The sequence below is a fragment of the Pseudochaenichthys georgianus genome, chromosome 22 (genome assembly GCF_902827115.2).
Source record: "Pseudochaenichthys georgianus chromosome 22, fPseGeo1.2, whole genome shotgun sequence".
Taxonomy (NCBI): Eukaryota; Metazoa; Chordata; class Actinopteri; order Perciformes; family Channichthyidae; genus Pseudochaenichthys; species Pseudochaenichthys georgianus.
This window is the reverse complement of record NC_047524.1, coordinates 34028162-34053169: the sequence shown is the minus strand read 5'-3', so window position 1 is coordinate 34053169 and position 25008 is coordinate 34028162.

Here is a 25008-nt window from a genome sequence, read left to right as displayed (position 1 = left end):
CATAATTAAGCTTGATTCATATTTGTGCGTAAAAGGTTCTGGTGTCCGCACTGAAGCGACTGATGGCACATTGAGACGGATACGATAAGAGGGGCCTTTATTTATCCCCTTGGGGGGGTATCAGCAGATTAAAGCGGCAACAGAGTGAAAAACAGTACAGATTCACAAAAAGATAATACAATTAAAAATAACATATAAGTAACATAAATAACTTAAATATATTAACATGTATGTGTGCAGATGCGATTGCAGGTCAAAGTAATTTGTACAGACAGTGCAAATATTTGTAATGTTCAGTATATAAATATGAAGTAAAATAAAACATATGTTTGCTTTGGGGTTTATAAATAACACTTAACATAGTCATTTAACAAAGTAAGTCCATCCTCAACTGATAGAGGGATATTACTCGAATGAAAAACACCAGATAGTGATCAGACCCAAGAATGGAGTTATAATTATGTATACAGGAAGTTTAGGAAGATTTATATTGCTCCGAGCAAACATGATATCCAGATATAGCATAGGACAAGACTCTCTGTGTCTTGCGTCAAACTGATGAACTCATTTCCCTCTTAAATGACTTTTATAACCTGTGTTTTCACTTGTTCACCCCTGATGTCATGTGTTCCTGTTTGTACATCAACTACATGGAACAACAACTCCTTTTCATGCAGTTAAAACTAAACAAAGGGAAAGCAGCGAGGCGAGCTGTGGCTTTGAACACGTATCCACTGCTGCCCGTCCATGGCTGTATGTTAGGAACCTTGACTCAATAGCTTGGAGGACTCAAATGCACGACCCAGAGACAAAAAGGTTTTGAAGAAAAAATAGTCTTTACTTGCAAATAAACAAAATCACTCTTTTAGAGGAATGAACAAACAAACGTAAAGCGCTCTCGTGGAGGGTAAAAGGCAAAACACTGACTTTCATTAAACAATGGCTTAGATCTTACTTCTTGGAGCAATGAACAAGACGAACCGACAACTAACAAGGGGAGACAGGACAATATATACATGAGGTAAGTGGGCACAGGTGGAAACAATCAGGGGCGGGGCAGACACTGATGATGGCGGGAAAAGGAACCAGAGCAGGAAGTAAAGGGACCTGGAATGAGACAAGGTGAGGACAAAATAAAACAGGAAGTGGAACATAAACTAAACTAACATGACAAAACGTAACATAATTGACGGGACACAACACTGTATCACTCACAGATGTTAGCTCTTCTCTTTCATACGCTGGTGTGGAAACAAACATGTAGCTTCTCCATTAAGCAGGCTGTAACCTGGAGCACTCTGACGTCAGCACTGTGTGTGTAATGGCTTCAGAGTGCTTCAAACTAACTCGTTTGGAAACGTTCCTCCGCAGACTAGAGTGTCTACGGTGCTGACAGTTGGAGGGCCTGCCATGTTAGCGCATTAAAGCTGCGTCTCCACGGCTTCCCTTGAATCCTTCTGTGCATGTTCAGTATGCTTGTTCTATGTGGTTGTCCAAAATAAGTGTTGTGTGAAGAATGAAAGAATAGATATTGAGAGGAACATTCTCTATTTAAAGTTATACTAATTATCAGACACAGCTTTCTCAGATTCTAACAGAACAACACATTGGACCCAAGGCTGTATCCAGACCTGCACACCACCAAACATGCCTCTTTGTCCAATCCATGTCAATGTATGTCCATCTCTTAGACAACTGTGTTGATAACCGCAAAAACACCGCCTCCTTCTGTCAGAACGGAACATGGCTTAACTTTGGCTCATAGCAAGGCACCATGACTTTACTTTCCCTATGACCTGATGCACCTGTGGTGAAGATGATGATGATGATGATGATGATGATGATGATGATGATGATGATGATGATGATGATGATGATGATGATGATGATGATGATGATGATGATGTAGCACAATGATAGAGAATAAAGGTGGAAGCGACCACGATGATGTCAGTGGTGATGATTTGACGATAACACATGTGATGAAGACGATATGGATCACAATTCTAATGGCGGTAATGATCTCCCTTGCTGGAGCTCGGCTGTCGTGAGTTGTTCAGTTTCTCCTCTGCTCTCACCATGATCACAGCAATCACTCCGCCTTTGTTCTGTGCCTTGTAAAACAATGGGCTCTGATTAGTCAGGAGAGTCAATCAAAACACCCACTTTTTGTTTAGTCTATATCCCGCACAGTACACATGTTCTCGTAACCCTGAATCTACCCAAGGTGTACAGTAACGTCTTCAACATGCACTGATTGCACCATTTGTATTCTTCCTCCTGAGTCTGTGTATGCATTAGTTATGCCAAAGCAGATTCCTCATATGTGTAAACCTTCTTGGTAATAAAACCCATTGTGGTTCTGCGAGTGGAGGTGAGGCCCTGACCCCAGGGAGCAGGCTGCTCTTATTACCACAGGCCAACAGGTGATGTGATCACCACATCACTACCTGGGATCATGCATGAACATGCCCCGTGGCATCGAGATGTGTTTCTATGGACCAGCGAGTCAGACAGGCGGACACGTTTTGCATCAAGAGTTTAAAGGTCCAGCGGCTGAAGTGAGCCGAGAGGAAGCGTTCAGTGAACCTCTGAACGACAGCGGTTGATCAGGAATTCTTAATATTTCTGTACAATACAAGTGCTTCCAAACGGCACAGCTCTTCAACTTCTAACTCAAACATGCTTTATTTATTTTTAAGAATACCATTCTACTTTTGTATTCATGTTTATAAGCAGGGAGGAGAAGGAGGAGGAGGGGAAGAGGAGAAGTAGGGAGGGGAGGAGGAGGAGGAGGAGGAGGAGGAGGAGGAGGAGGAGGAGGAGGAGGAGAAAATGGCACTTGATTGGTGACAAAAGATAACAAGAAGTGGCTGCAGGGAGCCTCCAGAACTCAGAGTGGTGTGAATGGACCCCATCTGGTTCTTCACAAAATGCTGAGGAGACGCAGATAATAGGACGTCACACACACTTTTGCACACACACTCTCTCTCTCTCTCTCTCTCTCTCTCTCTCTCTCTCTCTCTCTCTCTCTCTCTCTCTCTCTCTCTCTCTCTCTCTCCTCTCTCTCTCTCTCTCTCTCTTCTCTCTCTCTCTCTCTCTCTCTCTCTGTCTGTCTGTGTCTCCCTCTCTGTCTGTCTGTGTCTCCCTCTCTGTCTGTCTGTGTCTCCCTCTCTGTCTGTCTGTGTCTCCCTCTCCCCCCGCTCGGCCTGACCAGTCCTGGGCGGCCTCCTCTCCTGGTCCAGGATCGCATAGCTCTCGCCCAGCGTCTCCCAGCGTACACTTCAGCTAGACCAATTTAACTTGAGAAAACGTGAGGAGGGCGAGTCGCAGTGTCCATCTGTGGCGGGGGGCGGGGGGGGGCGACCACATGAAAGAAAAGCCCCATTCATTTTTTACAGAGCTCTCTTTATAAAGTTCTTGAAATAAAACTGTAATAATCATTTTTGGCTTAATCTCAAAATGCTACCTAGTGTTGGAGGAACAATTCCAAATGTAATGTATTCTCCTATTTCAGCCGTTCTATTTGAAGATGTGAACAGCTCATATTTCGCAGGCATGGGGTCAACATGATGAATGATGTCAACTGTCCAAAAGAGAAACAAAGAAGAGCTTTTGGCAATGCGACATTTCATGCGTTTTGTGATTTACACCGAGGGGTTTTAAAACTGAACTTATTGATGGTCTCTTTCATTACAATCCTCAACATCCCAGAAATTAAATTAAATTCAATTTAGAATAAAACCATTTTAATGAAGTGGTAGGTAATTAAAGAAATAATGAAATAATCTACATCTGAACCTGTTTTAACTTTAAATATATATAAATCACTCACCCTGCATGTTTCATTTCCCCAAACTGGGTGTCCCTCAGAAAACACTACATGTGTTCTGTCTCATCGTGTCTCTTCCTGTCACCTGCTGACTCGGGCAGGGAGGACAATGACAAGGGACTGCAGGTAAACATGACCTAATTAAAGGGCCATGATCCAACAAGCTGGAAAACACTGTATTAAACAACAGTGTGTGTATGAATGTGTACAATTTGTACAATTAGCTAAGCTGGTAAAAAGCCATGTTCCAGTTATGAACGGTGACTTTTCATCACATTTCACCAATTCCATAATTTAATTTGAGCCTCCAGGCGTCCTGGTGAGACATGCTGGGACTCTCCTCTCCTCTGTGGCTCCACGTTATGATTTAGTCTGATAACATGTCTGGGATTCTACATAAAAAGCTGTCACAGCACAGCATTAAAGGCACAAAACAAACACCTGGAGAGACGGGAGAGCCTCAGGGGAAATCAGAGCGCGGGCCGACGCTAAGCCGCCGGTATGAACTGTGGCGAACATGGCCGTGGTAATAGCAGAAGCTTGCGTTGGAAGTGTGTGACCTGAGAGTGTGTGCCTGATCCTGCTCCTATTGTTCATTTGGATTGATGACAGCTGAATACCTAGGGGGTTGTATAAATATGTAAAATACACTGGTGAGTGTCGTCGTCACATTGGATATGCAGCCTGGCAATGGTTCTGTCCCATACACTCACTCTTTCTCACACACACACACATACACACAAACAAACACACACACACACACACACACACACACACACACACACACACTTGGACCCACACGGTGAGAGGTGAGCAGCGCTGTCCACTCGCTACAGTAGAAACATGAGAAACAGTGTTGTGTGTGTGTGTGTGTGTGTGTGTGTGTGTGTGTGTGTGTGTGTGTGTGTGTGTGTGTGTGTGTGTGTGTGTGTGTGTGTGTGTGTGTGTGTGAAGAGGAATGCCACGCTGTGAAGATTATTTAGTGCCCCCCCTCCCACTTCATTTTAAATAATTCAGGGGCTCCCCTCATCCCTCTCATTATAAATATTTCAGCCTGGGTGACAGGGTGTCTCGTGCGACAAATGGGAGATATGTTCTAAAAGAGAAGTGCTGTGTGTGTGTGTGTGTGTGTGTGTGTGTGTGTGTGTGTGTGTGTGTGTGTGTGTGTGTGTGTGTGTCATTGTACCCTTTTAACACTAGTGTGCATGTGTGTATCTATATATGCAGTAGTCGTGGGGAGGGGTCTGCCACCCACCCTGAAAGGCCATTCACACCGACACCAACACACCAACACACGCACACACACACACACACACACACACACACACACACACACACACACACACACACACACACACACACACACACACACACACACACACACACACACACACACACACACACACACACACACACACACAGGAATGGAGGGATGATGCTACTTCTCTCTTCAGTTTAAGACCCTGTTTACACGGAGACGAAGAGGGTGTTATTATCACACAGGCTCCGCCCTCTACTGGACTCTATGGGTACTACTCTCTATCATGCTATGCGTGTATTCACCTACTGAGTTGCATAAACGTAGCCGGCCAATCGGGGCAAGCCTACCTGAATGCGCGCGCAGGCCCACAGTATATAACGTGGCTACGCCTTCGGACCGCCATCCTTTTTCTCTTCAGCGAGCGGCAACAACTGAAGCTAAACGTAAGAAGATGGATAGAAGAAAGTGAAAGAATATGGACTCACCACTCCGGCCGTCTCAGGAAGGCCGGAGTGAATTTCGGTGCAGTCATCTGTTAGCATTTTTCACTCGTTGCTAATGCAGAGGCTCAGCGTTAGCATTGTGTTTTTTTTGTTTGTTTTTTTTTAGTTAGATGAGTTTCTTCCTGTTACATGGATATTAAACATTCATAGTTTATTAAATGAACATGCCCTCAGACACTGTTTCCTGCAAGATGTTGCGGCAGTGCCCCGGTACCGGGGTCTCTTGGGCTTAACAGGTTAAGATAGTGAAATGTTGCTTTACGAATTTCAACACTTGATGCTGTCACCTTGATTCCAATGTCAGAAACCTGTATTTGCCTAACTGAATTGGTTTAAAGAAGGAACAGGGATCGCGGCCACTCTAGTCAATGGGTGCTATTCCACCAGATGCGCCGCGTTACGGCTCAGAAGCGTCCCAGAAGCGTCTCGACCGCTGGGCTCCGCTCGAAATAGGATTGAAGTCTATCTTTCGACGCGACGCAGCTGTAAGGTAATGTCGGGCAGGCAGGAAGTGGAACGTTCAGAGCATCTATAGCATATATATATATATATATATATATATACACACACACAAACTCATTTTGCAGACCCTATCCCTCCGTAGTCGTTCAAGTAGGAGGAGAAATGCCAGCGTTCTCCTCCGGTTTACAGGCACTGTGTAAATTATATAGAATAATTATGATGATTTTACCACTAAAATACAGCAACACATCTTTGATTCATGTCGTTTATAACTGGGATATTACAATTATTATTAACTAGTCTGTCCAGGAAATATGCTCAAATCAACTGAAACTGCGAGCCGGCAGGCAAGATGCTCCGCTTCTGAAACGCGCCCGGTAGGGTATGACGCCGGAGGAGGCCGGATCAAAACCGCGGCGCAGCCGTTACGCGACGCAGACGGACCCGGTGGAAACTAGGGGTAAGACTAAATCAAAAACAAATGCCAAAATTAACACTGGTCAGGAGAGGGGGAGGAAAAGAGAGACTCCATTTATTATTCTTATATTATTATATAGAGTCGTTATCAATTTGTTTTAAAGCTCAAAATATAACAAAGACCTTTGACCGGCACTTTTCTAATTTTGCCCGGAAGATTGAAAATTTAAAAAAATTCTAACGGAAACTCTGCCGCACGGTTCCCTTGTCCCTTGGAAGATGCGGAAAGGTGGGTGTTTTTCATCTGCTGGTGGACTACTGGGGAGCCAGGCTCAGAGTTAGTGGCAGTGGGTGCGGTGCACCTTCCTTTTATAGCAGGAGAAAAAGAGAAGCAGAGGCCGCCGAAACAGCCAGAGCCCTGCCTCTCCCCACCTCTGCTGCTCACCCAAATCTACAGCTCCTCTACCACAACCATCAGCAACAAGTGGACATGGAGAACTACATGAACTACACGTTGCTAAATCCACCGCGGAGAATAAACAGAAGGGCAACCAGGCAACCATGGCAATCATGCTCTGGAGGTCTTCTTTGCTGCTTTTGGTGTATTTTGTGGCGGAAGTACAGTGCCACTTACAGGCGGGTCGAGCGGTCTCATGTGGACGGACACGTTTATTGAGCCGAATGCGTGTGGACGGAAGACTTTTTTTATATCGAATTATGTTAGTTTCCGTGTAAACGGAGCCTGAGGCTCTTGGCACAACATCAGTATCTCCTTTGGCTGGTGCCCAGGGTTTGGGGGGGCCCTTCCAGTGATCTGGTGGTAAATAAAATTGAGGCTAAACGGAATTCATTAAAAGGCCAACAACAACAGATAGTAAGGTGGAAGCACATATTTCTTTAGGTATGCACAGAAATATGTTGTATGTTTCCAAAAGTCCAAGAGCTCCTGACTTACTGTGCACTGAGGTTAATATAAGGTGATCATTAACCCTTGTATGGTGTTCGGGTCTGTGGGAACCGTTTTCATTATTTATCTAAAGAAAAATGATATGATAAATGATTTCTTCACACTCCATGGCCTTGGCAAATTTTCTGTGAAGAACATACACTGAACAAAAATATAAATGCAACACTTTTATTTTTGCTCCCATTTTTCATGAGATGAACTCAAAGATCTAAAACATTTTCTATATACACAAAATAACCATTTATCTCAAATATTGTTCACTAATCTGAACAAATCTGTGATAGTGAGCACTTCTCCTTTGCCGAGATAATCCATCCCACCTCACAGGTGTGGCATATCAAGATGCTGATTAGACAGCATGATTCTTGCACAGGTGTGCCTTAGGCTGGCCACAATAAAAGGCCACTCTAAAATGTTCAGTTTTATTACAAAGCACAATGCCATAGATGTCGCAAGTTTTGAGGGAGCGTGCAATTGGCATGCTGACAGCGGGAATGTCCACCAGAGCTGTTGCCCGTGAATTGAATGTTCATTTCTCTACCATAAGCCGTCTCCAAAGGCGTTTCAGAGAATTTGGCAGTACATCCAACCGGCCTCACAACCGCAGACCACGTGTAACCACACCAGCCCAGGACCTCCACATCCAGTATGTTCACCTCCAAGATCGTCTGAGACCAGCCACTCGGACAGCTGCTGCAACAATCGGTTTGCATGACAAACTGTCAGAAACCGTCTCAGGGAAGCTCATCTGCATGCTCGTCGTCCTCATCGGGGTCTCGACCTGACTCCGGTTCGTCGTCGTAACCGACTTGAGTGGGCAAATGCTCACATTCGATGGCGTCTGGCACGTTGGAGAAGTGTTCTCTTCACGGCTGAATGCCGGTTTTCACTGTTCAGGGCAGATGGCAGACAGCGTGTGTGGCGTCGTGTGGGTGAGCGGTTTTCTGATGTCAATGTTATGAATCGAGTGGCCCATGGTGGTGGTGGGGTTATGGTATGGGCAGGCGTATGTTATGGACGACGAACACAGGTGCATTTTATTGATGGCATTGTGAATGCACAGAGATACCGTGACGAGATCCTGAGGCCCATTGTTGTGCCATTCATCCACGACCATCACCTCATGTTGCAGCATGATAATGCACGGCCCCATGTTGCAAGGATCTGTACACAATTCCTGGAGGCTGAAAACATCCCAGTTATTGCATTGCCAGCATACTCACCGGACATGTCACCCATTGAGCATGTTTGGGATGCTGTGGATCGGCGTATACGACAGCGTGTTCCAGTTCCTGCCAATATCCAGCAACTTTCCACAGCCATTGAAGAGGAGTGGACCAACATTCCACAGGCCACAATCAACAACCTGATCAACTCTATGCGAAGGAGATGTGTTGCACTGCGTGAGGCAAATGGTGGTCACACCAGATACTGACTGGTTTTCGGACCTCCCAGACCCCCCCAATAAAGCAAAACTGCACGTTTCAGAGTGGCCCTTTATTGAGGCTAGCCTAAGGCACACCTGTGCAATAATCATGCTGTCTAATCAGCATCTTGATATGCCACACCTGTGAGGTGGGATGGATTATCTCGGCAAAGGAGAAGTGCTCACTATCACACATTTGTTCAGATTTGTGAACAATATTTGAGAGAAATGGTTATTTTGTCTATAGAGAAAATGTTTTAGATCTTTGAGTTCATCTCATGAAAAATGGGAGCAAAAACAAAAGTGTTGCATTTATATTTTTGTTCAGTGTATATCAGAACACATTTTCAATGACCACCCACTGTACACCCCCCCTACACATCTACATTACATACAGGATGTTCGGGGCTATCAAAAGTTTGAAAATTGTAGGCCCTGTCTGTTGATAAATTCAACCACCGAAATCTGTCTGCTCTCACATTCCCGCATTATGTCCTGCGGGAACCAATCTTTATTTTTTCACATTCTATCCCAGCTGCAAATTTGGGGCGAGACACGATAAATAAAGCTTCGCCAGTTTGGGTCCTTATCACAGCTGATCAAGATAACCAAAAGATGATCTGCTCAGAGGGCCTTGCAAATGATTTTGGAAGAGAGAGAACCATTTGATGATAATGTAGAGGAAGAAGAAGAGGTTTCAGAATGTGAGGATCACATTTCTGAGAATTCTGAGTCTGACAGTGACTTTGAAGAAGAGGATGAGATTGAGAATCAGCTAGTTAAAAAAAAAGACGAGCCACAGGACCAGCCGGTCAGCGGGCAAAACAAACGAGTAGCACTTCAATTCATTCACTTGTTAAGCACTGAGCCTGTTTTTCAGGTCTCAGGCTCGAAAATGACATTCCTAGAACAAATGACCATATCTTCTAAAAGGGTTAAATTAATAATCTTTTTTCTCAAAGTAATGATAAACCTGTGAGTTGGATGTAGAAAAGTCAGAATCAATATAGATGTTTTTTTTTAAAGAAAATTCAGATTGAACATAGTAAAAAACTGTAAATTATAGTGTCCGTCCATAAATTATGTTTTACTTATAGTGAAAACTACCCTTGGATGATGGTAAGGTAGACTAAAAGCTTTAGGCTTGGATGATGACAGACACATTGCTATAACCTATGGATTAACCTTCAGCCACATTTTTTCTCGTTTTAATGGCATTGAACACGACTTTTGATCAGAATAACAGCTAAGGTGAGCATATCTCCGTGTTTTGCTACCTAAAGCTACTCGTGAGTTGTCTGTATTTGCTTCCCCTGTCACGAGTTCTGATCGCTCAGTGATGATCCTTATAATTCTATAATCTGTGGACTCTCAGGATGTTATCTAAGCTTGTTTGTGCAGATCCAATAAGTATATCGATCAGTGTCGCTAGAGTTCTGTGCTAACGGCCTTAAGATTGTTTCACTCGTAGCTAATTCAGAGGCTCGGCGCTAGCTTTGTGGTTTTAAAAAAGAAAAAGAAAAAAAAAGATCAGTTAGCTGAGTTTCTTCCCGTTAAATGGATATAAAACATTCATAGTTTATTGAATATTGAGATGCCCTCAGAAGCTGTTTCCTGCAGATGACGCGTTTTTTCCCCCCAGTATCGGGGGTGCGGTGTAGAAGAGGTTAATGTGATCTAAAAGTGTAAAACGGCAAATATTAACAATATATGCTGTTTATATTGCTTGTAATTGGGATGAAGTAAACATCTGTTGAGTATTTTAACATAAATAGTTTGATTGTGTTGAATTGAAGCCCAAAAAGGCAGCGGGTCCACCAGACCCACGAACACTGGCTGAATAACACAAATATGAACACCACACAAGGGTTAAAGAACAGGGGGAAGACTAGAAAAGTGAGATGCATGTGTGTAGAGTGTTGGGTTAAGTTATTTGATGACTGTTGCAGAAATGAACAGTAGTTGACCTGATGTATGTGGGTGCTCCTCTGTATTCATGCTGCTTCATCCAATCTCTTTGTTATATTTGTTCCAGGTAAAGCTCATTTGACTTAGCTCTCTGTTTCAAAAGCTGCTTTCTAGATTCACTCATAGCAGTCCCAACAGTGAGATGATGTAAGTTTTAGGTACTAATGTATTTGATGGATACCTAACTGGCCAACTTGAGGCCACAAGCGGCCATTGTGAGATCAGCCCCCAACCGACAGGAGTGAACAACATTTTTTTGAAAACAAAGTAGGCTACTTTGCAAATATAATTCCTGTTTATTATTATTATCAACACAATTACTTTTATATACAGTGAGGTACATGGTAAATGTGCATGTCGTTCAGTATGCGTTTACAGGTGAATACGTCTGCATTTCCTGCCTAATACTAGCCTCAAAATCATTAAAATATAATTAATGCAAATAAACTACTTATACTAATAATAATAATCATAATCAATTAAATAATATAAATACTTTATTATTTTATTATAATATAGTTGTAATATAGTCAAGACAAAACATGCTTATGACATGCTCAAAAACTGATATTTCTTAAATCTGTATTCAAAGGTAGTTCCCTCTGTCAGCAATGTATCAACAACTGTATGCTCCATGTTTTTTAGGCTGTAAACTTTAACTGTTATGTAAGCCAACTAGACAGACAGTGTCTCTCTTCCTCCTGTACATTAGCAGATAAAAGGCATCACATACTTGAATGAATGGTGAATAAAGAATGCTGGAAATAACTGCATCTCCATTAGCGATATGCTCTGTAGAGACTGCCTTCCTCTTGTCGTGAATTGCAGCTGATGTTTTAATATGGCAATTTGACTTTTACAACATTCGCAAGTTGTACATTTGACTCACAGAATAACCCTCCTTCGAGTGATGCTCTAGTTTCTTCATGTTCTTTTTTTCCCCTCTTGCTTGCGCCGGACTGAAACTGTCTTTTCACCGACATCTCTTCACCTGCACTAGTGGCCGTATCAAAGCCGTGATTGGTCAGATGTCGATTCATTGCAACGGTGTCGGGTTACAGGCGTGCTCCCCTTGTCACCTCTCACTCTCGCGTGTGGTGCGCGGAGAACTGCGTGGAGAAATGCGCACAGCAGCTGAGGCCCTCTGGGCGGGGCCCCCTGTGCATGGTGGGGCCCCATGCAGCCTACATGATTGGCCTGTAGGGAGGGGCGGCCCTGCCTAACTGTAACATATAATGAAGGTTTCATATCTTAGCTGAGCAGGAAAGAGAAGCATGTTTCTTCAGGGAATTTTAAATTGTAAATTGTTACAATTCGTACTGAGGCTGGGTGAGCATGCATGGCAACAGTCAGAGAGAGAGAGGAAGGGGTGTGTACAAATCATTGAAAAAGTTGTTTTTCAACAGTTGAGTAATTTCTTGCATTTAAATAACCCCATCCGCCCGCCGCCGGCGGGAAAAGCACATCATCTGCAGGAAACAGCGTCTGAGGGCTTCTTAATATTTAATAAACTATGAATGTTTCATATCCATGTAACGGGAAGACACTCAGCTAACTGATGATATGAACAATTTTTAGCAAGAAAAAACACAAGACTAACACTGAGCCTCTGAATTAGCCTTGAGCAAAAAACTCTTAACGCCGTTAGCACATAACTCTAGCTATACCGATCAATATACTTATTGGATCTGCACAAACAAGCTTAGCTAACATCCTGAGATTCCACAGATTATAGAAGTATAAGGATCATCACTGAGCGATCAGAACTCGTGACAGGGGAAGCAAATACAGACAACACACAACGTAGCTTTAGGTAGCTAAAGACGGAGATCACCTTAGCTGTTATTATGATCAAAAGTCGTGTTCAATGGCATTCAAACGAGAAAAAACGCGGCTGAAGGTTAATCCATAGGTTATAGCAATGTGTCTGTCACTTTGAACAAATGATTGATAATCTATAATTCAATTTTTAATAAAATAATAACAATTAGCTGCTAATGGTAGCCACGAGAGTGTGTCGCAACTCCGGTTTTGGCTCCGCGTCACTCTCACTCCTTATTTGGTAATTATTTGGTGTGTGTATGTGGAACCTTCCCTCGATTCCATCGGCTCGAGCGGTTAAAAAGAGATGTCAATCATCAACATCTACCAAGGGGGGTCAGAGTTAGGTCAAATCCACCCAAATGACCCCAGAAATGTTTTTTTTTGCTAAATCTCTCTAAAAAGGTCACATGTCACATGTTTTGCATCAATCCTGATACAGGGTACTTATTATATGTTATAGTTTGGATTCCTAAAGCTTTTAGTCTCCTATTCCATCATTCAAGGGTGGTTTTCACTATAAGTAATGTTTTTCTTTGGACGGACACAATAATTTACATTTTTTTACTATGTTCAATCTGAATTGACTTTAAAATAAAAAAAATCTATATTGATTCTGACTTTTCTACATCCAACTCACAGGTTTATCATTACTTTGAGAAAAAAGATTATTAATGTTCCCCTTTAGGTACCATGTAATGGTTACGTAACCATTTCACCAGGAGACTATTCTCCAGTTAAAACACTGAGTAAGTGCATTAAACAAATCAATGACTGGATGTGTCAGAACTTTCTCCAATTAAACAAAGATAAAACTGAGGTAATGGTTATTGGAGCCAAGGCAGAACGTATAACAGTTAGCGCTGAGCTTCAGTCTGCAATGTTCAAAACAACAGATAAAGCCAGAAATCTAGGTGTCGTCATGGACTCTGACCTGAGTTTCAACAGTCACATTAAAACAGTTACTAAATCAGCCTACTATCACCTAAAGAACATATCTAGGATTAAAAGACTAATGTCACAGCAGGATTTGGAAAAACTTGTCCATGCTTTTATCTTCAGTAGACTGGACTACTGCAATGGTGTCTTCACAGGTCTCACTAAAACATCTATTAGGAAGCTGCAGCGGATTCAGAACGCCGCTGCTCGAGTCCTCACTCACTAAGAAAGTGGATCACATCACTCCTGTTCTGAAGTCTTCACACTGGCTTCCTGTGTGTTAAAGAATAGATTTCTAAATACTGCTGCTGGTTTATAAAGCACTGAATGGTTTAGGCCCAAAATACATTTCTGACCTCCTGCTAAATTATGAACCATCCAGATCTCTCAGGTCTTCAGGGACTGGTCAGCTTTCTGTCCCCAGAGTCAGAACTAAACCTGGAGAAGCAGCGTTCAGTTATTATGCTCCAAATATCTGGAACCAACTCCCAGAAACCTGCAGGTCCGCTGCAACTCTGACTACTTTTAAATCCAGCAAGAAGACTTTTCTTTTTGCCGCTGCTTTTAATTGAACTATTCACATCTTAAACTGCACTGTAACTTTTATCCATGTATTTTTTTATTTTAATGTTTATTTTATTATCTTTGCTTTTTAATGACTGGTTTTAAATGCCATTTTCTTAATGTCTTTCGTTTTTGTAAAACACTTTGAATTGCCTTGTGTTGAAAAGTGCTATATAAATAAACTTGCCTTGCCAAAAGAGCCCTCTCCCCTCCCCTTCTCACTCACACTCTTTATTTCATCATCTGTCTTTATGCAGACCAGAAGACACTGCTTCGTGGGAAGAGAAGATGTTGTGTGCATACACACGGCCATATTTGTTACGTGTTTGTGCACACAACATCTTCAAGGGAGCCATTGTTAGCAATACAGGTTGATAACTACGCTTTGTTTTGTATCTTCAGACTACAAACGAGGTAGCAAGATATATAGAAGATGAGTAGTACCATATGAACAGCTGATTTAATGTGACACAAATAATACAGAAGAGCTAAACATTTTATATTATCAACATTGTCTCGTACTGTTATCATGCAGAGAATACATCTTTCCAAGTTTTAAGTCCGACCTCAGGGGGCGGAGCCGGAGCTCGGATGCTCACACTTCCCAGTACAACTGGAACGCTCTAAGAGTGAAACCAGAAGAGTGGAGGCCGTCATAATCCTCCATATTCACTTCCATGAAACCCTTTCACGCGGAAGGAGAGTCCAGGGGTCTGTGTACGGTTCAACATGGCAGAGCACAGAGTGTGCTCACGAGTCGGGTCATATGTGCACAGCCCCCCTCGTATGAAGTGCGCCGAGCTGCTGTCTTACATTATAGGGAATTTTGTATGTTATTTATTTTCCCAGGATGTTATCGCTTTAGCAATTGTGTGAGCCATTGGAGTGAGTGATTGTTGTGTATGGCTCCTGGGTTTGATGCTGGGGAAACAAAGGATTTGATTTGTCTCCTTCAGAGAGACGCACCGAGAGCATCCTCCTCAGACCACAACCGCCCTCTCTCCCGTCAGAGAGGATATGCCCTCCTGCAACAAGCACATGATGTGTGTGTGTGTGTGTGAGAGAGAGAGAGAGAGAGAGAGACGGGTACAGATGTTAGTCTGTGAGTGTCTTTTTCACATTGTTTGTGTGTGGCTGGGGACAGATCTGTCCTCTAGCTGGCAGATGCACAGCACAGCTGGGCCCCAGCCACAAGAGGGGTCATGGGGGCCCAAGATGTCCCCTCAGCCGCTCCAGGCTTTTTTAGTCCTTGCTTTGAGCATGTGCATTCATAAGCAGAGGCACACACACGCATATTGATGAATACAAACAGCCCCTCGCAGGCCCTCAGTGTTGCAGCGGGCCCTCAGTGTTTCCTTAGTGTTGCAGAGGGCCCTCAGTGTTGCAGAGGGCCCTCAGTGTTGCAGCGGGCCCTCAGTGTTTCCTCAGTGTTGCAGCGGGCCCTCAGTGTTGCAGCGGGCCCTCAGTGTTTCCTCAGTGTTGCAGCGGGCCCTCAGTGTTGCAGAGGGCCCTCAGTGTTGCAGCGGGCCCTCAGTGTTTCCTCAGTGTTGCAGCGGGCCCTCAGTGTTTCCTTAGTGTTGCAGCGGGCCCCTCAGTGTTGCAGCGGGCCCTCAGTGTTGCAGCGGGCCCTCAGTGTTTCCTTAGTGTTGCAGCGGGCCCCTCAGTGTTGCAGCGGGCCCCTCAGTGTTGCAGCGGGCCCTCAGTGTTGCAGCGGGCCCTCAGTGTTTCCTCAGTGTTGCAGCGGGCCCTCAGTGTTGCAGCGGGCCCTCAGTGTTTCCTCAGTGTTGCAGCGGGCCCTCAGTGTTGCAGAGGGCCCTCAGTGTTGCAGCGGGCCCTCAGTGTTTCCTTAGTGTTGCAGCGGGCCCCTCAGTGTTGCAGCGGGCCCTCAGTGTTGCAGAGGGCCCTCAGTGTTGCAGCGGGCCCTCAGTGTTTCCTTAGTGTTGCAGCGGGCCCCTCAGTGTTGCAGCGGGCCCTCAGTGTTGCAGCGGGCCCTCAGTGTTTCCTTAGTGTTGCAGCGGGCCCCTCAGTGTTGCAGCGGGCCCCTCAGTGTTGCAGCGGGCCCTCAGTGTTGCAGCGGGCCCTCAGTGTTTCCTCAGTGTTGCAGCGGGCCCCTGTGTGCGGCTCCTGCTGCTCGGTGCCTTGTGTGTGTTGACTGCTCGCCAACAACCAAATGTCAGAGGCTCACGCCGGGGGTCAGATGAACCTGAGCGGTAACGCTTCACAGGGAGTACGGGAGGAGGAGGAAGCTGTCACAAGCAGGAGAGCTGAGCAAGGTGACTAGAAGGCAACCACACTTTGAAGAGCAGCAAGAAGGAGTCTGCAGATTGGAGTGATGTCAGACACTGAAGCTTTGACTGAGACTTGATCAAGAGGGAGAGAGAACGACACGGACCCAGAGAGGTGGCCCAGCCACTCTCCTACAGAGTGCACACAGTCCTACAGAGTGCACACAGTCCTACAGAGTGCACACAGTCCTACAGAGTGCACACAGTCCTACAGAGTGCACACTGTCCTACAGAGTGCACACAGTCCTACAGAGTGCACACAGTCCTACAGAGTGCACACAGTCCTACAGAGTGCACACAGTCCTACAGAGTGCACACAGTCCTAAAGAGTGCACACAGTCCTACAGAGTGCACACAGACCTTCTGCCTCCTGCTGAGGCTCCGCTCTCAGCAGCTGTGGCCGACGGCTCTGCAGGTTCCTGGGATCACATGGTGGAGAGCGTCCAACAGAAGGAGACATGTCACCTGACCCTACCTCATTGGATCCTCACAGACTTACAGCAACATATGAATACATCTAATGTTTGGATGTTTACAAACGTATAGAAACAAAATAGCTGAAAGATGACTTAACTGTGAGCATGTCGCATTGTGCAAAGTGTGGATTGACCACCCTGTACACAACATTATCCACGCAAAGGATTGGACCTTTCAGCCAGCAACATGATTACTGTGTTGTTCACGTGCAGGATCATTAAACTGTGTTCATGTGTGTGCATGTAGAGGGGAGACACAGTGGTCTCGTGCACAGAACACATCTGGGCTCCACAGCACACACACTAGCACACACACTATCACACACACTAGCAGACACACTATCACACACACTAGCACACACACTATCACACACACTAGCACACACACTATCACACACACTAGCACACACACTAGCACACACACTATCACACACACTATCACACACACTATCACACACACACTATCACACACACAGATATGACATTCCAATGTCAGCTGCAGCTGTTAGGCTGACTGTGATGGCAGCAGCGCAGTATTGACCGCTCCACCCAAGGTGGAAGCCCTCGATATGTCACCATCTAGTTAGCTGTCTTAGACATGCTTACACACAGGCATTGATGGAGTGAAGCTTTGTGTGACGCGGCATGCAGAAGTCACAGCACAAGTGTACGAGTCTTTATTCAGATGTCTATATGCAGAAAAACAAGAAAACAAACGAATGCATTACATTCAACATTTCAGAGGTATTCCAATCAAGACATACCTTTACCGCTGAACGTGTTGACTTTCAAGCAGATCACCCCGTAGCGAGGGGGGGGGCTCCTCCAGAGCGAGGGGGGGGACTCCTCCAGACAGAGGGCGGGTGGATGGCTTTAATTGTCATTGTGTGTCTCTCTGCTCATTCGGCTCCTCTTTCCCTCAAATGAACTGAGCTGCTAACACTTGCGTTGGGGGCCGTGCTGTGTGGGGTAGCCCCCCAGAGCAGTTCCACATGGGAGCGCAGCACAGGTAATACGGCTGCAGGTGACTTCTCCCGGTCTCAGATCGCTGTACAGTCAGCAAGCTATCTGCAAGGTGATAATAATACTAATAATACATGTCTTTGCTTGCTTATTAATTATCATCATTTCCCAGGTCATAGTTATTGATGTAAACGAAACAATCAGGACAACTACAGACTCCAACCGGGGGCCAACACCCCGCCACGATCACCATTAGCAGCCTTAGCAGTCAGTATGTAGGGGGTGCAGCGTGTGTGTGTGTGTGTGTGTGTGTGTGTGTGTGTGTGTGTGTGTGTGTGTGTGTGTGTGTGTGTGTGTGTGTGTGTGTGTGTGTGTGTGTGTGTGTGGAAGTGGGGATCCCTAATTTACACATATGGAAATGCTTTTTCTCACCGCGCCGCCTTCTCTGTGATGGCCAGATGGAATTAGAGCGCGCTCAGAAGCCGTGAAAGAAAACACATCAAAAAAAGAAAAAGATAGAAGGGGGGAGAGAGCAAGGGGGGATGGTGGGCAGCAGAGAGGAGAGAGGAGGAGGAAAAAACAAATAGAAGAAACAAGCAAGAAAAGGAAAGTTTGTTTTGTGTGTTTAAAACAAAGGAAGGACCAATGACTCTAGATCTGGTTCACCACCTATAGATACATGGAAATAAATAGATACTTCTTTCATCCCAAATTGTGAAATGTGTGGAAACAAGTAAACATAATAACATTAAATACAAATGAAAGCAATAGACAGGAATATGCATATACAGTAGAAACGACACAATGAATATTATAACATTTAATGTAGCCTTACTATGAAGGCTGACCTAAATACGGTGCTTTTCTACAGATTACTTTACTACTGCACTGGTAAGGTAAAACTAGGCTGATTAATAAGATGTGAAGTGCTTTGTAACTTTGACCCGCTTGACTGAATACACAAAACAATGAAGAAAGAGTTATCTCTGGGGTAGCTCCGCGGGACCCGAAAGTGGCGTCGCGTAAATGGCTTCAACATCAATGCATACGAATGTGCTCGATATATGCTGTATTGAACGCAGAAACTTTCCCAAACTAACTATCACTATAACATGTTGATTATGGTGATAAAGAATGAATCTTAGGGGCGGACTGGGACTAGAAATCATCAGCCCGGGAATCTCGTCCCGATGGCCAGTCCGCCCCTGCCTCTAACGTTCCGCTGTTCATTATAATACAGAAACAGTGCATTAAACAAACCATCATGCTCTTACTATTAAACCATGCGGAAATGTCGTCATCAGCAGGCCATCACGTGGTTTCCGAAAATAACCGAGTGACACGAGTAGATTTTAGCCGAGACCGGCGGAAAGTTTGTCTCAAAACTCCGTGTGTATAAAAAGACGATCCAGAGATAAGCGCATTTTTGGTTGACAAATACAAAATGGATTCACAAATGCCTGAACGAAAGTTGTCAATGTTAAAGAGATATTCACAGATCGTTTTTTTATTTGTGAAAATATTTAGCGTATTTGCAGATCCGTTTTACATTTGCAAATGCATTTGTGAGATTGCAAGTCTTTTAAATGCATTTGAGGATGGTGTTTTACATTTACAAATCACATTTACAAACAAATATTTATGAGACAAATCTAAGCCCATACTTTTGACATCCATGTCTAACAACACAGTCGTCATTAGACGGTGCATTGTGTGCTGGGTCCCAGGTCCCAGTAATGAACACACTGTGAACCAAACAGCTCACGCTGAATCTGTCCTCAGTAAATCTCTAGACAAGTTTCCAATAAAATGTTTGAAGAATGTGCCGGCTATCATACATCCTCTACAGAGTAAGATATTCAACATGAATCCAGTGTCCTGCTTGGCTAGGGTTTGATTACTGATCCCAGGTGAACAGCTCTTGAGATCTGTGTGGGACCACAAACCCTCTTGTGGTGGTTCAGCAGATATCCCAGATTAGAAATTATCCATAGGTTGCATGAACTTGATTTAAATGTGTGATATAATACACACTATAACTTACCCTGTCCCAGAACAAATAACATTGCAGTGTATAATCTATATTCACAGTGTGATATTAATCCAGTAGTAGAACAGGGTATGAGGCACGCACATGTACTTGTTACATCATCTGCCTACATGGAAATACACAGAGCTGTGATGTGTAATCACGTTTTGCCATTTAATGTATTATGCATGAGGATATGCATCCGTTAAAGGTCTCATGTCATGCTTTTCTGGTTATCACCCGTCCCCTTGTGTGTTATGAAGGTTGTTCTGCATGTAAACGGTCTGCAGAGTCACAAACCCTCAAAGTACACCCTGTAGCGAGTAAAACTCTAACACAGAAAAGACCTGCTGCCCCAAAACGCCTCGTTGGACATTTCTCTTTTTCCATTTGTTTCTTCCGGGAACCAAAATGGACCAATCCGCGGAGCTCCTCACACACCAGGATCCCTTGGCGTCACTATCAAACGCAGTGGGGGGATCTTTAGCATACATTTCCAACTAACAGGGAGTCCCATTGACTTGCGTAGAGCTCCCTGGGATCACGGAGAAATGCCCTCCGCAGACCCATGCTCACAGCGTTATAAACCTTTTTCTTACTCAATATCAAGCCACACTTATTGTTTTTACTTCGGCTGTGAGTGTTTGTGTGTGCTCAGGATGAGTTATATCTCTCACAGGCTCCGCCCTCTACTGGACTCTATGGGTACTCTCTTACCCCGCAAGCATTCTCCCACTGAGACTTCTATAGACGTAGCCGGCCCTGGGCGGGCCTACCTGAATGCGCGCGCATCACACCGTATAAAAGGAGGCCTCGCCTCCTGACTATCATCCTTTTCTCTTAGCAAGCGGAAGTGATTCCACGAGAGACTGCGACGTTTGAAAGAAGAAGAAAGAGTTATCATACCTCTAGGGAGTCGCCACTGCTAGAGACCCGGGCCTGTCCTTCGTGCCCTGGTTGAAATAGTGGGCGCCGATCCCCACCACCTTGCTTCGAGTGGTTGGGGGACCAGGATATGGCCGAGGCGGTGCCATTCACGTTCGCCATTCCTTCCGGGTCTGGCGTCCATGGAAGTCCACCGCCCAGGGCTGTACTCTCCCTGGATGATGATCGTGGCGGCGGATGTGTGGGCTACTCACTCATTGCTAGAGATGCCCCCGCCTCACCAGGTCAGAGCGATTATTGGGCCGCAAGGCCGAATAAGTAGCTTGGTCCACGGGCCTTGCCCCAGGCCCGGTTTCCCCAGGGACCGGTGCTCAGTGGCTTCACGTGATATAGGGTCGCCCCTACTTCATCACAGGCCGCCACCGCTGCCCGACGTGTGATGTCCCTGGGATATCACGCCACGTGGCACTTTCCAAAGAGGATCGTGTTGATCTCCTGGGAGCCCCCGTGTTTACGGAAGGGCTCTTTGGATCGATCTCCTTGCTCACGGGATGAGGATTAGTCGCAGCGTAGCTGCTTCTTGCCCATCCCCAGAGGAAGAAACACTGTCCTACACTCCCCGCCCCCGCTGTAAAGCCCAGTATAGGGAGCCAGCAGGTGGGCGTGTGCACGTGAGTGGAATAAACCGAGTGCTGTCAAAGCACTGTGCGGGTTCAAGAGACGCTATTGCCGGCGTGCTGTTGTCAGAAAACACACCTTGCCTGGTATAATGGCTCCGATTAATACATTGCACCGTTGCAATGGGAAATACAGCGTTAATACGTGGGCGCGCGGCCCTCGTGAGAGTGGCCGCGGTGCGTTCAGGGACCCCCGCAGGAGAACGGTGGTTTACGCTTGTAAACTCCAGTTCTGAAGGGAGGTGTGTGTGTGTGTGGGAAAAATGCATTCAGTAAAGACTATTGCATTTATCCCAGAGTAAGAGTCATTTCTCTCCACAATTCCACTTTCCCCCATAATGTCCGTTTCAAAGAGACGGCATTGTGACGGCGCGCGCAGCCCCCCTCCCCCGAGGGCGGGCCACGGTGCGTTCAAAGATCTCAGTAGAGAGGTGAGACGAAGGGAGAGGTGCAGGCACGGAGATCCCGTGCCCGCGGCGCCCTCCACCTCTTCGGCCCACCCCGTGGAACCGGCGTGCCGGCACTCACAGGGACGGTTTTCCGTCTTTATGGATCTGGCTGGCGGGGGGAGAACATCTCTCCGCCCGGGACGAGGGGGCAAATCCCGCCTCCTCCCTGTATAATGCACAGATCACTACGTTTTCTAATAAGAATGAGGTTGATCTGTATCCAAATCTAAGTGTCTTTTGTTTCCACAAAGGCTACACTTAGGCCTACACACAATGTTAACCGTACAAATTCCCCATTCGCTGCCCCAGCTGTAGCTCCTGTAAAGGAGGTGGCTAATGGGCATGCGCAGAGAGGGATGAACCGCAGGGAGTGCTATCTAAAGGAGAGCGCTATGCGGGTACAGGGACATTATGGCCGGCGTATTGCTGTCAGAGAACACACTACGCCTAGAGCAAAGTCTCCAATGCAGTTTACCCGTAGTGGTAAAGGCTGCATTATGGCGGAGTCCGCACTCACACAAGAGCGTGTGGCGGTGCGTTCAGGGACCTTAGTAAAACACACTACGCCTATAAAGACTCCGATTAATGCTGTTTACTGTAGTGGTGAGAACAGCATTAGGGTGGAGCGCGCGCTCACACAAGAGCGCATGGCGGTGCGTTCAGGGTCCTCAGTAAATAATCGGCCCTTTCTGTGTCAACCCTCCAGGGGCAAATCTTCCCTTCGCGGGGAGTTTTTGCGGTGGAACGGGTCACCAGAGAGTATCACAGCTTCATAGCTGCTGCCCCACAGCTGAGGGCCTGTCCATTAACACAATGTTCTGGGGAATGGAAACTCAGCTGTGTGCTAACAAGGTGGAGGGACAGGAGGACGCAGCGTCCCACTGTACCACATGTCTATACACTGTACCACTGTATCACATGGACCACTGTCTTGTGGGTGTCCCACACTCACCTCTTTTTATGGGCATGCGAGAGGTAAATCTGTTCTCCCAGGAGGCGGCCCCACAGCTGAGGGCATGCCCTTTAACACAGTGTTATGGGGAATGGAAACTCAGCTGTGTACTATCAAAGTGGATGGACAGGACGCTGAAACGGGGCTATTCACTCCAGTTCTGCAGCGTCCCACCCCCTTTTATGGGCATGCGAGAGGTGAAGCTATCCTCTCGAGAGGGGATGAGTTTCCTCTCAGCAGAGATTCAGGCTCTGGTGCAGAAACAGGCTGTGTCTGTTGTGCACCCTCAGCGCAGGGAAGAGGGTCTTTATTCCATATACTTCCTGGTTCCCAAGAAGACAGGGGAATTCAGACCTATTCTAGATCTCCGCGGCCTGAATCGCCACATTTCCCGCAGGAAATTCTGCATGCTAACTATGAAACAGTTACTGGGGCTGGTGCAGCCAGGCGATTGGTTCACCACCATCGACCTGAAAGACGCGTACTTTCATGTAGAAGTTGCTCCAGAGCACAGAAAGTATCTGCGTTTTGCCTTCCAGGGAATAGCTTACAAGTACAACAGACTGCCGTTCGGCTATTCCCTATCCCCACGCACATTCAGCAAATGTGTGGCCACAGCGCTTCAACCGCTGCGCGCACACGGCATGAGAGTTTTCTTTTACATAGACGACCTCATAGTCATGGCTGGGTCACGGGAACAGGCAATGTTTTGCACAGCACAATTGATCACACACCTAACCAGATTAGGCTTCGCGATCAATTGGAAAAAGAGCACCCCCATACCTCACCAACGGGCGTTATATTTGGGTGTGGTGCTCGATGCAGGCACGTTGCGCGCCACCCTGTCAGAGAGCAGACGTGCGTCCCTTCTTCAGGGGGTACGCAGACTGCGACAGGGGGCAACAGTGACAGCTTTTACTGTCATGCAGACGCTGGGTCTCATGGCGGCTGCTCACATGATGTTCCCGTTAGGGTTACTACATATGCGCCGCCTGCAGAGGTGGTTCTCCAGCCTGCGCTTGGATCCCAAGAGGCACAGGCGGCGGCTGGTGACCATACCCCCCTCAGTGAGGGGCAACCTCCGGTTTTGGGGGTCCCCGGATCACCTCCGGAGGGGGTCTCCACTGGGACGGGTGACCTCCTACATCACAGTGTTCACGGATGCATCCGGAACAGGATGGGGAGGGACCTGCCTGAAGAGGGCTATAGGTGGGCGCTGGGCTCTAACAGAGTCTCGACACAGCAACCTCCTAGAGCTACGGGCGGTAGTGTTAGTCCTCCGGCATTTCAGGGCCCTAATTCAGGGGGAACATGTAATGGTCAGGAGCGACAACAGCACCACAGTGGCTTACATCAACAGGCAGGGCGGAGTTCGATCCGCCGCCTTGTTGACCACAGCGGAGGAACTGTGGTTATGGGCTTCAGAGGTGGTGTTATCTCTGAGAGCCCTCCATATCCCGGGACTGGAGAACGGGGGAGCCGACCTCATGTCGAGGGGCGGCCCCCTGCCTGGCGAGTGGGTGCTTCACCCGAAGGTGGTGAAGCAGATCTGGGCCCAGTTCGGGAGAGCGGAAGTGGATCTGTTTCGCCAGCCGGCTGTTTTTACGAAGCCAATGAGAAAGCCGTGAGACCAAAATAAATAACGGAAGCTTTTGGCATATGTTGTTCAACAACTATGCGCTCTTGAAACACTTTCTTATTATTTATGATGTAATATTTTCAAGACATTCTTTTTAGTTTTACAGCTTGATGAAACCTTTTTGTTTGACATCAGCCATTATAGATAATATGGCCATCTGAGTGTGTGTGATACTGTTTGTGGTTTATTTTTAACTTTTTTAATACAGTTAATTATTCAAAATGTTAGAGTTCCTTATTTTTAAACTGAAACTTGCACTACTGTTCACAAATAAATAACAACAAACCTGGAATTATGCATTTGGGACTTTTTTTTGCTTTTTCTTGTTGGACCGAACCCGTACCGAACCGTGACCCCCAAACCGAGGTACGAACCGAACCGTGACTTCTGTGAACCGTTACACCCCTAATACCTCAACAATGGAATTATGATCAGTAGAAATGGCCATGACATGGGACCTTTAAGTGAATGTTTTACTTTTGAGTGTTCATGA